The sequence below is a fragment of the Barbus barbus genome (assembly GCF_936440315.1).
Source record: "Barbus barbus genome assembly, chromosome: 21".
Lineage (NCBI taxonomy): Eukaryota > Metazoa > Chordata > Actinopteri > Cypriniformes > Cyprinidae > Barbus > Barbus barbus.
The window spans coordinates 806772-824021 of record NC_136749.1 but is presented as its reverse complement, the minus strand read 5'-3'; the positions used below and the strand labels follow the sequence as shown (position 1 = coordinate 824021).

Here is a 17250-nt window from a genome sequence, read left to right as displayed (position 1 = left end):
CTTATACCACACGTACGCAATAATCATGTACGCCCGGGGCCTTATAAGCATGTATAAAGAACCCCACATATAATTAGATATGTTATGTACAGGGTGGGTGAAAAGAAACTAGACGTTAAAATTGATAATAAAGTATAATTAGAGGTCCAATTATATAAATATATATATATATATATATATATATATATATATATATATAAAATTAGAGGTCCAAACAACAAATCACCTGATCTATGCTTATATAAACGGTGATTATTGTTTCTCACCTTGTGTTTGGAGGCATGGCACACTTGGTACTGCTTGACATTGCGGCGCGTTCTCTAAGCAGAGAGCGCGTCTTTAGAGAGCGCACAGCAGGGCAGGCGCCAAGGGGGGCACTCGTGGGCCGTGCCCCCCCCCCACAACGAGTTACTGTGCCTCTCCACTTTCCATCCTCTCTCCTCCTTGCTGAACGCGATCGATTTTGAAAGCGAAAGTACCGATAAAACAGCGCACATAAGAAAGCAATTGAACGCTTTAGGGAGCGTCAGCAACTGCACGCGATCACAGATTGCACGCTCTTCACGAATACACCCCCCCCCCCCACACACAACGTGATTTGTGCCCCCCCCCCCCCAGAAATTTAAATGCCCCCCGATGGAGGTGCCCTGGTGCCAGCTCTGGCGCACAGATATGTTTGCTGAGAGTGACGAATGGCTGTTCAGTTGCTTTCAAATAACACATTTTTTCTGGCTTCCACCTCCGACAGCAAAACCTCACGTTCATTATCGTTAAAGTTATTTTTCTTTGTCTTTTGTTTCGGTGCCATAATTGTCTTTCTCTAGGCGAGTGCCGCTTTGCGGAAAGCCCTTATATGGAGCTGGTTTGGGCGTGTATTATGCTAATCACTAACCTCGTGCACGCGGGCGCTCTTTTAGAAGACTCCAGATTCACTAACAGAAGAACGAGTTTAAGAACAAGCTCATGTGCGTACGCATGTGTTGTGAATTAGGCGGAAAGTTTTCGTGAGAAGTTCAAATGTGCGTATAAATACGAAAAACGTACGCACTTATTAGTGAATGAGACCCAGTGTTTCTAGGTATATATTCTAAAGAATACCACGCGACATCTTCAGCAGCAGTGACGTCACCAGCGAGGCTCAGTTCGCCCGGTTCACCTGATGCGCGTACACCTTCAAACAGGTAAGTAAGGGCAACAATCTGTTTATGTTACGAGATCACGGCTTTAACGGTATTATTTTAATTATTTCAGTGCTGCATCACATTAGATCATTAGAGCATCAAATGGCAACATATGCGTTCAAATGAGTTGTGAGTGGAACAGTGGGCTGCTTAGTTAACACAGCTTGTAGCCTGCGATTGACATTAACCTAAGGCTAACTTCTACTGTATGTTGACCTGCTGCTGTTTGAAATAAATAAAACCGTTTTTAATCATGTTGTGGCATGGGTCTTCAGCTTTTAGACATGACTGATGACAGCACAACAAATCAACCAACCCAGTATTGCGTGATAATTGTGATCATGTAAAAAGTCCATACATTTACCATATTTTTACAATAGAAACTGTTGCTCAACCATGTCATGTGTAGTCAATACACATGCCTCTCATCACCGTAACTGTAGTTTTACTGTGGTATTTTTGTAGGTATGGTAACCACAACACCTTGACCACTATGATTTTACCATAGTAAAGTAACTGTGTTTACTGTCTACTCTTTGTATGGGTTTACCACAGTAACCGTTGTTTTACTGTGGTATTTGTAGATAAAGCACAATAATGTCAACACGTACTATGAGTTTACCACAGTAACCGTAGTTTTACTGTGGTGTTTATTGTAGGTATGGTAACCACAACACCTTTTCATGATTTTACCATAGTAAAGTAACTGTGTTTACTGTCTACTCTTTGTATGGGTTTACCACAGTAACGTCTCGGGTTACGTATGTAACCCTGGTTCCCTGAAGGGAACGAGACGCTGCGTCGAAAGCGATAGGGGCGATAGAAAGTGACAACATACAGTCCAGCGTGACCGCGCTCTGACCAGAGTGTAATCTGTCCAATGGATGGGTGAGACGTGATAGGCGGGCCGCTCGCAGGGATACAGGAAGTATGGCCTCGAGACACAGCGTATCGTTCCCTTCAGGGAACCAGGGTTACATATGTAACCCGAGACGTTCCCTTCCAGGAACTCGAGCTGCGTCGAAAGCGCTAGGGGAACGAGATGCCCATGCCACCAGACTTCCAAGTACCTGCCCTGTGTGTATCACTAGGAGCACAGCGAGGGCGAAAGAACAGAAGAGCCCGGAGTGGCCCTAAGATCAAGGTCATAGAACCGAACAAAGGTGAGGGGCGTGGACCAACCCGTAGCATTGCAGATATCCTGCATCGAAACCCCTGCCAGAAGGGCCTTGGAGGCTGCCATACCCCTGAGGATTCATAAGCAGAGAAATAGTATCCACAATCCACCGACTAAGGGTCTGCTTAGAAGCAGGCAGACCCCGCTTGGCACATACAATTAAGCTTCTGGTCGGGCTCCCCAAAGGGAGGAGGACTGAAGGCCTGCAGCACAACAGGCCGTGGTATAGAAGAGGGGACCTAGGAAATAACCCGCTCGAGGGTAGATAAACGCTTTGGCCAGACCAGGGGCAAAGACGAGATAAGAAGGGGCCAAGAAGGGCCTGCAAACCCCCACTCTCTTAAGAGAAGATATCGCCAAAAGGAAGGAAGTCTCAAAGTGAGAATGCAATCAAAAATCTCTTCAATAGGCTCGAATGGAGGTTACAGAGAGCTTCTAAAACCACAGCCAGGTCCCCGTAGGGACACGTCGTAACAGGAGGCCTCAGCGCACTGTGGACGAAACATGTAACCAGGGGGTGTCGACCCACTGTAAGGCCACCGAGAATGGCATTGTAGGCCGATAAAGCCACCATATAAACCTTCAGGGTGGAGTGAGTTACCCCTGCGGAGAAACGGGCCTGCAGGACCTCCAGCACTGTACCAAACGGGCAGTTAACTGGGTCAAGGTGGCGGTCTCCGCACCAAGAAGTGAAATATTTTCACTTCAGGGCATACAGTTTCCTCGTAGAGGGAGCTCTGGATTGGAGGATGGTCTCAGCAACCTCGGTTGAGAGACTGGAAGCTATGAGCTGCGCCCCCTCAGAGGCCACAGCTTCCACAACTCCGGGCGGGGGTGATAGGATGGTGCCCCCGCCTGTGAGAGGAGATCTCTTCTGACGGGAATCTCCCACGGAGAGCCATCGAGGAGAGAAATCGGGTCCGAGAACCATACTCGGCCCGGCCAGGACGGTGCTACCAAACGTAGGCTGACCTCGTCCTGGTGCACTCTCACCAGAACTCCCGGGAGCAGAGCGATCGGGGAAAACGTACAGACGAAGCCTCGGCCAGGTTGTACCATAGTGTCCAGTCCAAAGGAGCTGGAGGAACTAGAGGGGCAAGCGCTGACTCTTGAGTCGCAAAGCCAAAAACTTTCCACATCTGCTTCACCACCACGGGTGAAGCATCCATTCCCCGGGCCTCAGCCCCCGTCTCGCTGAAATACCCAGGGATATCGTACGGCTCTCAGCGAGCGAAATTAGCCTGGGACCACACGAGGATCTGGTGCGCAGACCTCCCTGGTGGTTGATGTAAGAGACCACCGCTGTGTTGTCAGTGCGCACCAACACATGGTGATCTCTTAGGTCTGGGAGAAAGTGCTTGAGTGCACGAAACACGGCCAATATTTCCAAACAATTGATATGCCACGTTAGATAGCGACCGCTCCACAGACCGCGGGCAGGGTGGCCACTCATGACCGCTCCCCAACCGGTGAGGGATGCGTCCGTCGCTAGCATTACGTGGCGACAAGAAGCTCCCAGCAGCGGGCCTGAGACAAGAACCAAGCTTGGCTCCACATGTCTAAGGCACGTAGGCATCGCCGCGTGACCTTGATCATGTGAAGCGGGTTTCCCCTCGGGGAGAACCCCTTGGTCTTGAGTCACCACTGTGGGGGTCTCATGTACAGCAGGCCATCACGTTGGACACAGCTGCCATGAGCCCCAGCAGTTTCTGAAACTGCTTGACAGTGAGTGACTGGCCCTCTTTCACTCTCTTGACTGAGGTGAGGATCGACTCGATCCGAGCAGGAGACATACGTGCCTGCATCGTGGTCGAATCCCACACCACGCAAAGATAAGTGGTTCTCTATACTGGAGAAAGCACACTTTCTTGGCGTTCAGTCTCAACACCTTCATGTGCGCGAGAACAACATCTCGATGCCGAATCGCCACCTGCTCTGATCGAGCTAGAATCAACCAATCGTTGATGTAAAAGTGCGGGGTGAGAGTGCAAGGCCAACGGGAAGAACCCGATATTGGTAAGCTTTGCCCCCAAAAGCAAACCTCAGGGACTTCCCGTGAGAGGGGAGGATGGTGATGTGAAATATGCGTCCTAAGATCTATCGTGACAAACCAGTCCTAGGACTTGGCCTGAGACACGACTGAAGAGTGTAAGCACCCTGAACTTCAGTCACATGACTGAGCGATTCAACTGACGCAGATCTACCATCCTTCTTTGGAACAATGAAGTACTGGCTGTAGAACATTCAAGATGGCGCCTGTGTATTTGGTGTGCCGTCTACTGCTCTCCTGTTTGTTTGTCTGGTTGTCTGCTCTGTCTCTAAACTGCTGCTCGCTTTTAATCTACGACCGCCGAGCACTCTTGGACATCCGTGACTCAGTTGCGGACAGTTGTGATATGGCTTATTTTATTTTATTTTTTTTAACTCGGGTTATATAAAATTTTGTCTGGTCTGTTTTTCTGTGTATGTGGTTTCTTCTGTAAAGCACTTTGGTCAGCCTGTTTGGCTGTTGTATATGTGCTATACAAATAAAATTAACTTGAACTTGAACTCTCTTCCGTGAGGAGGGACCACCTCGATGGCCTCCTTCCTCAAGAGAGTGTCTACTTCCTGTTCCATGATCAGAGCCTGCTGGGGGCCCACGCACGTGGGAATCACCCCGTTGAAAGGCGGTGGCGGAGCGCCACGGCCTTTCCCTACAGCACGCAGGACTGCTTTTATGCTTCCCGGTCGGTGACGTCACCCGCCTATGACGTCTCGCCCATCCATTGGACAGATTACACTCTGGTCAGAGCGCGGTCACGCTGGAGGCGTTCCCCTAGCGCTTTCGACGCAGCTCGAGTTCCTGGAAGGGAACCATAGTTTTACTGGGGTATTTGTAGTTAAAGCTCAATAACCACAACACCATGCTTTTACCACAGTAACTGTACTGTATACTATTTGTAAAGCAGTAACCAAAATGCTTGCCACGCCTTTAATATGTTTTTGTGAAGTAATTCAATATTTTTTTCTGTCTTGCATTTAAGCCAGATCACATACTCCAGCAGCTCTTTTAAGAAGCCATCTCTCTCTCTCTCTCTCTCTCTCTCTCTCTCTCTCAGCTTTTCTGTTCCTATTTTTCCTAACTGTAATCCATAATTCATTTACACATATTTTGCTCTCTCTTTCTGTGGTTCATCATGGCATATTTATTTTAAATCTCAGAATCAAATTCTGACCAATTCTGACAGAAAGCTGCTGGAATTAACTGGGAACTTGAACTTGAAGTTCACAATGCTGATCTTGAAGTAGCTGCCAAGGAGTCTGAACAAGTTCAACCCTTCACAGGTTTTGTTGAACACATTTAGCTATAGCTGATTTGCTTTAACGAACGCATCCTTATTTTACTTGTTAATAATAACTTTCCTTACAGTTCTTCCTCTCAAATATTTTGGTCACTTTGGTCATTTTTAACACACTGTTTCAACATGTACATATCTCTCTTAATTTCAGCTGAAAGGGAAGACCAAAGGAAGGCCTGTCATGGGATTTGATTCTGGCCATCTTGGGTGTTTACAGAGAAGACCAAAAGCTGGAAAGGCAAACATTTCCAATGGTACATCTGTGTTGGCCTGAGAACCTTGACTGAACTGTACTGCAGTTACATTTGCAGAGCATTTATATATATATATATATCGTTCCCTATATACGTATTTACACTGTATGTGTGTATATATATATATATATATATATATATATATATCTTACTCAAAATGGTTGACTTTTATCATTTTCAAATTATAATTATTATTAACCATTAACTTGTCTTGCATTTATTCACAATAGTAGCAAACAATGATTACAGGAGATATATTTTTAAAGGTAATAATCGTAAAAGATTGGAATATTGTTTTGAATAAATTTTTACTTTTTATTTACTTTTTTTTGTTAAAGAAGAAAATGTGTACTTTTCAAATGGAGCCTTGAATATTATTTGGCATCTTATAACATTTTCTGTAAACAAATTCTATTTTTATTTTTTAATATAGGCAGAGTTTTTTTAAATGGGTTTTCTATTGCATATTTCTTAGTTACCTCTATGCAAATACATTTTTTGATAATCAACTGCTTTTTTTTTTTAATTTTAATTAAAAAAAAATTTCATATTGGCACACACTGGAGAGAAACATTGGAAAATGACTACAAAATGTGTGATTCATGATTTCTTTTATTTATTTTTTTTATGCCCATAGTTCAACTGGCAGATCTAAGAATGGCAAGATTGTAGGGTTCATTTCCAGGAAACACAGAAGTGATTGATTGTTTTCCTGTTAGCACCCCCCATTTTGGGCCTCACAGGTGAAAATGACCTACCTAAATTAAAATTGGTGCTCGGTCGCTGCTGAGACTTGGTGTTACGAGCACTTCCTCTGTCTGATTGCCTCTTCAAGATGAATCGCTTCTTGTATTCCCCAATTGTAAGTCGCTTTGGATAAAAGCGTCTGCCAAATGACTAACTGTAAATGTAAATGTAAAATGGTAACAGTTCCTGACAAAGTATGCTACACACACAATTTAGGTATCTTTGCAAAGAAGACACTCTAGGCTTTACTATCCATCATCCAGAGTTGGTAATGCTCAAAAAGACAAAAAGTTATAGACACTGACGTGCCTTTAAAAATGTTTTTTCCACACTGAATGTTTTTTTTTTTTCATATACACATAAGTCCTGGAGCAATTCAGAAAAGTAATGGATTAAAAGCCACGTGTCGCATGAGTTTATATTTAAAATTTGAAGAAGATACCATGAAAAATAAGATTCCTGCAATATTTTTTCTGAAAATATTTCTAGCCCCCACACCCCCCCCCCCTCCCCCTCCTGTTTGAGGAAAAACAACAACCAAATGTATTGCAGAATTATACAAACTATTTTAGTCATTATACATATTCCTGCATAGTTGTTCAACTATAAAATAATAGACAGAATTTTAGACATCATATAAGTGATTTATTTGAGCACTAAAAAATACAAATATAATTATTTGATTAACAAAAAAGAAAAAAAAAAAAAAAACTTTGTATGTAGTACATACTCAAGTGTATATACTGTGATTGCCAGACATAAACTGATATTGCCACACATGGTAATACAGTCGGTAATCATACGCTGATGTGCGTTCATACAGATGATAATCATACAGATACAGCCACATTCCCCACACAACACACACACACATATATGAAAAATGTTGAAGAAAAAAAAAAGAAAACTAATTATTTGTGGAAAAAGGCGATCGCTAAGTTTTGCCCCCGTCAGATGACAGCTGTCAAAAGAGAGCGGTAAATTCAAATAAACAATATTCCGCGGATCTGTGAGTATTTGTTTTCAGTGGATGGTCTCATTCTGTTTGTAACACTGTATGCTACAACACCGTGTTGTTGTTTTATTTGTTTTTTGTTTTTTTTTACCACCAAGACGCTATTTTTGAGTGTAATTTATTCCATAATGGGCACAAGCAATAACTCTCCTGAAGAAATGAAATGTAAACAAAGAAATAATCATCCAAATTACAACGTTATTGTTTTGTTGGACTAAAAGTGCTCTATGGGATGTTGTTCTGTGGACCCTTGCCTTTCTAAATAAACCAGGATTTCAGCAGTGGACGCGTTTGTGACTCCTTATTACAATGAATCTGGTACGTAATGCTTTTTTATTCTGCATGTTTTGATGTGTACTGCTTACACAAATTTAGCAAATACATTCCTTATAAGCTTTCAATCGAAAAACAGCGATGCTTAGGCTTAGACCTTCAGAATGATATATAGTTTGTCAAGATGAACTTTGTCCCGTTTCATTTAATATATTCGTAAACAATGACCAGGGCCGCAACTGCACATTTCCCGAGGGGTATGCAAGATCAGTGTCGGCGCCCCGTGTATTCTAGTAGCCTCTAACACTAACTCATGCAAAAAACTTTCTGCAAGTCAATGACCAAAAACTCATTTCTAGTTTGTGAACGGAAGGATACAAACTCATCAGGAGTGTAAAAAGTATTTTATTTTTTTTATTTAGCTGACGCTTTTATCCAAAGCGACTTACAATTGCTATATATGTCAGAGGTTGCACGCCTCTGGAGCAACTAGGGGTTAAGTGTCTTGCTCAGGGACACATTGGTGTCTCACAGTGGATTCGAACCCGGGTCTCTCACACCAAAGGCATGTGTCTTATCCACTGCGCCATCACCACCCAAAGTATTAACTTCCTTTTGCGATCACATGTGTACACATACACTTTGGGCAGCCACAGTACATTATAAAAGTGTCCTAAAAAACCGCAACCCACGGCGCTGTCATTTTTCCTGTGACTGTATTTTCAAAATAGCCCAATTGTGCAGGAAAACCGCGACGCTGGCAACAATGGTTTGCTGTACCTTTATCACATATGAGTATCACATATCTCTGGCGCACACTCTCTCTCTCTCTCTCTCTGTGTGGTTTGCATGCTGGGAGTGGAAGTGTGGTGTGTGAGAGCGGTACGCTTGATTTTTTTCAAGGTTGAACCTTTTTTTCTTCTTCTGTTTTTTTTTTTTTTATCATGTTTTTGGTATATTATTTTTCAAGAAAAAACACTGGTGTGTTTCCTTCATTGATAAGAAAGCCATGGCGTCTCTCTCTGGTGAGGGAACGCCGGGCCTCTATCAAGAATGGATGTAAAGTTTTTTCGGATCAAGCGTTTATGGTAGAAAACGTGCTTCTAGCGATGGGCGAGATTGTAGGGCACGAAAATATAGTATCTGCCTCCAGAATGAACAAGGCTGTGGTGGTGTTTTTTAAAGATGATAAGCTTGTAAACAGCCTTGTTGAAAAAGGAATTGTAGTTTGCGACACCTTGCTGCAAGTAATGCCTTTGCGTGCACCTGCTACTAAGGTCACCATTTCAAACGCGCCTCCATTCATTCCTAATGAGCACATTCTAAAAGAACTGAGTCGCTTTGGAAAGTTTGCTGGATCCATTAAAATGGTTCCGCTCGGGTGTAAGAATGCTTCTTTAAAACATGTGCTGTCTTTTCGAAGACAAGTTTTCATGTTTTTAAATGCGCAATCTGAATCTTTGAATCTTTTAAATGTAAATGGGTTGAGGGATGGGGGGAAAAGAGCTTTACTATCTCAATTTCTTAGGCTTAAAGATACTCAAGTAACTTTTTTTACAAAACTCATAGCGATATTAAAAATGAACCTGAGATAAATTTGTGGTGGGAAGGAAAAATGGTTTTAAGCCATGGCACAAATGTCAGTGCAGGTGTAGGGATTTTATTTTCAGCTCACCTTAATGTCAATATTTTATCAGAAATGGAAATAGAGAAAGGACTTCTTTTATTAGTGAAAGCTAAGATTGATAATCATGTTTTTGTTTTCATAAATATTTATGCTCCAAATATAGGATCAGATAGAATTTTAATGTTTAGAAAGTTAGGAGAATTTTTAAAAAGTTATATTTTGGATGGTGTTTTAATTGTTGGTGGGGATTGGAATTGCACTCTTAATTTTCTTTTAGACAGAAATAATGAGGAACCACATTCTGTATCGGCTTCTTTCTTAAAAAGTATTATATTTCAGAATAATCTGGTAGATGTATGGAGAGATAGGAATAAAAAGGAATAAAAAACTTATCAGGGAATGATAAGTTTAGCAAGACTTGATAGGTTTTATGTCAAGCAGGCTGAAAATAATAGGATAATGGGGTGTAATATTTTTCCATGTTGTCTATCAGATCATCATTTTATTACGGTCAATATTGTTTTGACACAATCTAAATTTAAAAGTTTTTATTGGAAATGTAATGTTGCTTTGTTGAAAGAGAAAGATTTTCATGAGAAATTTGAATTGGTTCAGAAGTATATCAAAGGAAAAATTGGGAAGGTGTAAAAGATAAAATGTGTAATAGATTCTCAAAATGGAACTGGATTTTACCTCAACTGTCTTAGAGAGCAAGAGTGTTGGTTATAAACAACCTTGCCGCCTCTGTCCTATGGCATAAACTAATTGTGTTGAACCCACCGGATGAATTCCTTAGGGAAATTCAAAAAGTGCTTGTTGAATTTTTTTGGAATGGACAACACTGGTTAAGAGAGTCAGTATTGTTTTTGCAGTTAAGTGAAGGAGGCCAAGGCCTTATAGACATTAAGTCCAAAGTAGCTGCTTTTAAATTACAGACAGCACAAAGAGTTCTCTATCACCAGTCTCAGAATTGGGCAGAAATAGCTTGTGCTTTATTAAAGAGAGTGGGGCGGATGAATTTGGATAGACACCTCTTTTTAATAAATTTGAAGGAAGTGGATTTTAATGGACTTCCTTCTTTTTACACATCAGTATTAAATGCATGGCAAATATTTATTGTTAAAAGAGAGCAGTCTGGGATAACCCATGAGTGGGTTCTTGAAGAACCTATCATTTTTAATCCTCTCTTATCTAGTGTGATCTTAAAATCTAAGGGTGTCTGCACAAGCTTGGTCATTTCCTGTTATATCATTGCAGGAGGAGATAGTTAAGAATGTTTTCCCTAATATCACTGTGGATGTAAATGTAGGAGATTGGCAGGAGGTTGACGGAAGATTACTTTCCTTTAAAACACCTGAACTTGGCCTCTTCTCCACTATATCTAAGAAGGCATTTTGTCTTGTTTGTCAAATATTTAAATTTAAGAACATTGAAAGACCTTTCAGAGACCAAATGGACTAATTTAGTTGAATTAGGTACTTCTCCAAAAGGATGTTGGAGGTCATTGTATAAGAAACCAATTGAAAAGAGAAGTGGGGATTTGCAATGGCGGATCTCACATTGGATTTTGGCAAAAAACCATTACAAAGTTAATCTAAATCCTTTGCAAGGAGAAGAGTGTTTGTTTTGTGGTCTTTCAGAAACAGTTTTTCATATATTCATCGGATGTTCAAGGGTATTAGGAATTCTTGGTGTGTTAAGAGATTTGAGCAATAATTTTGGTTTTATCTTTACAAATATTGGTAACACTTTATAATAACGTCCAGTTATAAGTCATTTATAAGTGATTAGTTAATGATTAACTAATCATTTACAAAACATTCATAAGCGATTAATAAGTGATATGCTAACAATTTGTGTATGTTTTGTTAATTCATTTAAAAGTCATTTACAAGTAATTAGCTAATGATGAACTAATCATTTACAAAACAGAACTATACATTCACAAATGATTAAGTAATATGCTAACGATTTATAAATCTGTCATAAGTTATCTTTATAAATAGCATCATGAAATAATCAAACAGATCCTTAATGGTTAATAGTTACTAGTTAATATATTATTAATCACTTATAGATCATTGAAATGTCAACATTGTACTATTATCTCAATAATCATTATAAATCATTTACAAAGCTTTCTGCATCCCCTAATCTAAAGTGTAAACTAATCATCAGTTGTAAATGTTTTACAAACTTTATGGTTTCCAGTCGTGTGTGCGTAAATATATATATATATATATATATATATATATATATATATATATATATATATATTCACAAACAACCTGTAACCTGGAAGGTTTGTAAAACATTTACAACTGATGATTAGTTTACACTTTAGATTAGGGGATGCAGAAAGCTTTGTAAATGATTTATAATGATTTCTATATATATATTTACGCACACACGACTGGAAACCATAAAGTTTGTAAAACATTTACAACTGATGAGTAGTTTACACTTTAGATTAGGGGATGCAGAAAGCTTTGTAAATGATTTATAATGTTTATTGAGATAATAGTACAATGTTGACATTTCAATGATCTATAAGTGATTAATAATATATTAACTAGTAACTATTAACCATTAAGGATCTGTTTGATTATTTCATGATGCTATTTATAAAGATAACTTATGACAGATTTATAAATCGTTAGCATATTACTTAATCATTTGTGAATGTATAGTTCTGTTTTGTAAATGATTAGTTCATCATTAGCTAATTACTTGTAAATGACTTTTAAATGAATTAACAAAACATACACAAATTGTTAGCATATCACTTATTAATCGCTTATGAATGTTTTGTAAATGATTAGTTAATCATTAACTAATCACTTATAAATGACTTATAACTGGACGTTATTATAAAGTGTTACCCAAATATTTTTTTTTTTATTTTTGAACCAAAATATAGCGTTTTAAATAAGAGTAAAATTGTTTTAATTAATTTTTAATTTGGTAAGGCAAAAATGGCAATTTGATTGACAAGAAAGAGAAAAATGCTGTTCAACAATGATACCGATCCTTTGAATATGTTTAGAGCGATGGTAAAAAGTAGACTGGTTATGGAGTATAAGTATTATGAATTGGTGAATGATACTGAATCCTTTTTTTGTTGTGGGGAGTTGGAAATCTTTTATGTCAACCCAATGAAGAAGGAGGTTGTGATATATTGATGTAAGAGAAGCTGTGTTTTTTTTTTTTTTTTGAAGGAATGGTTTGTGTTTAATGTACATATTTTGTGTTGATGGATTGTAATTAAAGAGATGTTGAAAGGTCTCTCTGTCTCTCTCTCTCTCGGACACACTCGCTCTCTCTCTCCACATTCGCTTCACTTTTGTTTAGCCCAGCGCCTCATAATCACACAATCCCTGCATCCCAATGTGCATACTATTCACCCTATCTGCCCTAAATAGTATTGAAAATGACTAATATCACATAGAATTTAGGATGGATAGTGTGCACATTGGGACGCAGGCAATGATTACCTTACGAGCTGCGATGACTGCAAGAAGTTGGGGTCAAACCTTATCAAACGATTATTTTCGTTAAAAAAATATTAACGCGTTATAATTTTTTGATTAATTTTGACAGCCCTAATTTAAACATTATAAAATCACTATTATAACATTTAAAAATCTATTTTTTGTCAAAGTCTGCATTGTTTTGTAGCGAAGTATGAAGTAGCAAGAGTTTTCAAATCATTGAATCTACTTGAATTACACAGATGGCCTATTTTGAATTTACAACGCCAATTTTCAGTGAAAGGTGGCTAGTTTGTCTCCTTGTTTACAATCTTCTCAGTTTCTCTCAAATGTAAATCAAATGCCCATTCACAAACGTGTAACACAACTGAATACAATTAATGTGTACTTTATTGTAATTGAGATTGTGAATTACATCAAGTAATAATGAGTGAATGACAATTTTTGTTTTATTTTTGTATTACCTAGGCTCCAGGTATTTTAATAAAAGGGCTCACTAGCCTATAGCTTTATTGCTCGGTAAGCTTGGTTCTGGGTCTTAACACCCCCAAAAGCTCGTTCTCCATCATTGCATAGGCCCACTCATGGATGAGACATGCAGATAACTATAGTCAACCTTCACTGAATTTTATATAATCAATGAACTCTGAACAAGTTTTCAGTCAATGTTTAACATTCTATTAGTTGTCGAAATGAATTAATTGCAGCTTTTTTGTTATACTTAAATCGAGCTCTGTACAAAGGAAAATAATGTAAGAATGTAAAATGAGTTATTTCATGCATTCAAATATGGTTTCATTTTCTTTTCATTTTTGTACTTTACAAATTAATGAAATTATTCTAATTAAATTAATGCACATTTTCTAGTACACGTAACTGCACTGTGCTCACATTTGGCCTACTTGTGCATTAAATTATAAAAAAAAAAAAAAACGCATAGCATATAATCTTGTGCCCTATTGTGATCTCGAATTCTAGAATATTTCAGTAGGCTTCATGCATTGGAGAGACGTTCTTAAATGTAATACACATACATGAATGCACAGTTTTGCCGTTTTAATCGCCATTTTGGTCATTTCATGACTAAACTGACGATGTATGCTTCTAGTGCGGTGTATTTATGAAGTGAGCGTGCGGCTGAATATTCACGTACGAAGTTGAACAGCGTGCGCCGTGAGCACAGTAAATGGCTGACATGACAGGAAAGTTTGTTTTACCGACATATAACAATATCTCATCAGACCGCAGTTCCCTGTTTTTCTACTGAAGCTCATTTGGCACCTGTAGCCTACCTTTTCCGTGCTTTGACTCGCGCCTGGTGCTGAGGGAAAGCTAAAGTGCGCGTCTGAAAAGTCTCCTGTTTGTTGTGGTCGCAAAGAGACATGGCCATTCCACGTCTTAAGTGGCAAAATGGCGAGTTATTTCAAAGTTATTTGGCAAGTTATATGGCCCCCCTATGTGTGGCGCCCCTATGCACTGCATACACTGCATACCCCTTCTTTGCTCCACTGACAATGACACATGCAAACAAAGAGCGTTCAGTGCACTGGCGTCCTGGTGCGGGTTAACAGGCTAAACAAAGAATATATATACATAAACTCAGCAAAAAAAGAAACGTCCTCTGACTTTCAACTGTTTTTACTTTCAGTAAACTTAATGTGTAAATATTTGTATGAACACTAAAAGAGTCAACACCATAAAACATAAACTAAAAATGTTTCACAGACAAGTGACTAACAGAAATAGAATAATGTGTCCCTGAATGAAGGGAGGCTCAAAATCAAAAGTACCAGTCAGTATCTGGTGTGGCCACCAGCTGCTTGAAGTACTGCAGTGCATCTCCTCCTCATGGACTGGACCAGATTTGTCAGTTCTTGCTGTGAGATGTTACCCCACTCATCCACCAAGGCACTTGCAAGTTCCTGGAAACTTCTGGGGGAATGGCCCTAGCCCTCACCCTGCGATCCAACAGGTCCCAGACGTGCTCAATGGGATTGAGATCCGGGCTCTTCGCTGGCCATGGCAGAACACTGACATTGCTGTCATGCAGAAACTCACGCACAGAACGAGCAGTATGGCTGGTGGCATTGTCCTGCTGGAGGATCATGTCTGGATGAGCATGCATAAAGGGTATCACATGAGGGAGGAGGATGTCTTCCCTGTACCGCAAGGCATTGAGATTCCCTTAAATGACAACAAGCTCAGTCCGATGGTGATGTGATATACCGCCCCAGACCATGACGGACCCCCCACCTCCAAATCGATCCCGCTCCAGGGTACAGGCCTCGGTGTAACGCTCATTCCTTCGACGATAAACACGAATCCGTCCATCACCCCTGGTGAGACAAAACCGTGACTCATCAGTGAAGAGCACTTTTTGCCACTCCTGTCTGGTCCAGCGAAGGTGGGTTTGTGCCCATAGGCGGCATTGTTGCTGGTGATGTCTGGTAAGGACCTGCCTTACAACAGGCCTACAAGCCCTCAGTCCAGCCTCTCTCAGCCTATTGCGGACAGTCTGAGCACTGATGGAGGGATTGTGTGTTCCTGGTGTGACTCGGGCAGTTGTTGTGGCCATCCTGTACCTGTCACGCAGCTGTGATGTTCGGATGTACCGATCCTGTGCAGGTGTTGTTACACGTGGTCTTCCACTGCGAGGATGATCAGCTGTCCTTCCTGTCTCCCTGTAGCGCTGTCTTAGGCGTCTCACAGTGCGGACATGGCAATTTATTGCCCTAGCCACATCAGCAGTCCTCATGCCTCCCTGCAGCATGCCTAATGCACGTTCACGCAGATGAGCAGGGACCCTGGGCATCTTTCTTTGGGTGTTTTTCACAGTCGGTAGACAAGTCTCTTTAGTGTCCTGCGTTTTTAGAACTGTGACCTTAAATGCCTACTCTCTGTAAGCTGTTAAGGTCTTAACGACCATTCCACAGGTGCATGTTAATTAATTGATTATGGTTAATTGAACATGCATGGAAAACATTGTTTAAACCCTTTACAATGAAGATCTGTAAAGTTATTTGGATTTTTACAACATTATTGTTGAAATACACAGTCCTGAAAAAGGGATGTTTCTTTTTTTGCTGAGTTTATATTACAAACTGTCTAACTTCCTTTTGAAACTATCTGCTCACTCCAAGGGTCTATGTCATCTCACACAGAGTCACTGAGGAGCAAGGCAGAAGAGAAAACCCTGTATATAAGGGGCCAGTGAATGTAGAGTGGTGTGTGTGCAGGTGAATGAGTCGGTCATTACAAATGCAGTAATATGACAGACTTCCATGTTCCAAGTCCACATAAACTCCTACTCTTGTAGGGTGAGCAGACACATAGAACTCACGAGTTATCTCATTATTCTGCCACAATTTCAGTTTTCCGTCTTGACACAGCAGAGCAGGGAATGGGTTTTTAACTCCCAATATACACTCTCTTCTATCTGAGGTCTTATAAGCCACTGCCACTCCAACTCCCCCAACACACTCCACCTCAAAGTAACAGCGACCAGTCAGAGACTCTCTGCACATGACCTGGGGATACAGTGTGAATCTGTCCGGATGATCAGGATATGGCTGCCCCTCTGTAGTTTCCGATATTGTCTGGTTTCCCTTAGACAGTTTCAGGCGTGGATGTACTGTGTTTAGATCCACTGAGATCTGACAGACATCTGCAGAAAACAGGACATTTGTATATAATAACAACAACAACAAAAAAAAAAAAAGAAGAAGCATGTGAGCACTGTATACTGAAATGGAGACTTAAATGCAGTGTGGCCTTACATGTCATAGGCATCACCTGAGTAACAACCGTTGATATAAAAAACAAAAGAGTTTCTTCTCCCATATAAAAGTTGATTATATGTTTCAAAATAGTTATATTTTATGCTTTTGCATATGATACCTACATTTTCTCAGATCTGGTTGCATCCGACATTCTCCTCCTTTCTCAACACTGAGGAAAAATAAACACGCTGAGATTTAAAATACAAGCAACTACTAAAAGAGCAGCACTAATTAAAGCTTGTAGTATTGTAGAATTTTATCCATAAAGATAATGAGCAGAACAACTATGATCATAGTGTCAATCTATGATGCCAAAATCCATATGTTGTATATCAGGCAATATCAAAATATGCACATACTTTAGT

At 40.1% G+C, this 17250-nt stretch overlaps 1 pseudogene across 1 annotated transcript in view; it reads right to left on the bottom strand.

Annotated features, from left to right (window-relative positions):
* LOC306887909 (NACHT, LRR and PYD domains-containing protein 3-like) overlaps nucleotides 1-17250 on the bottom strand; it is a 35754-nt pseudogene that overhangs the window by 3906 nt on the left and 14598 nt on the right. The window lies entirely within an intron of this gene.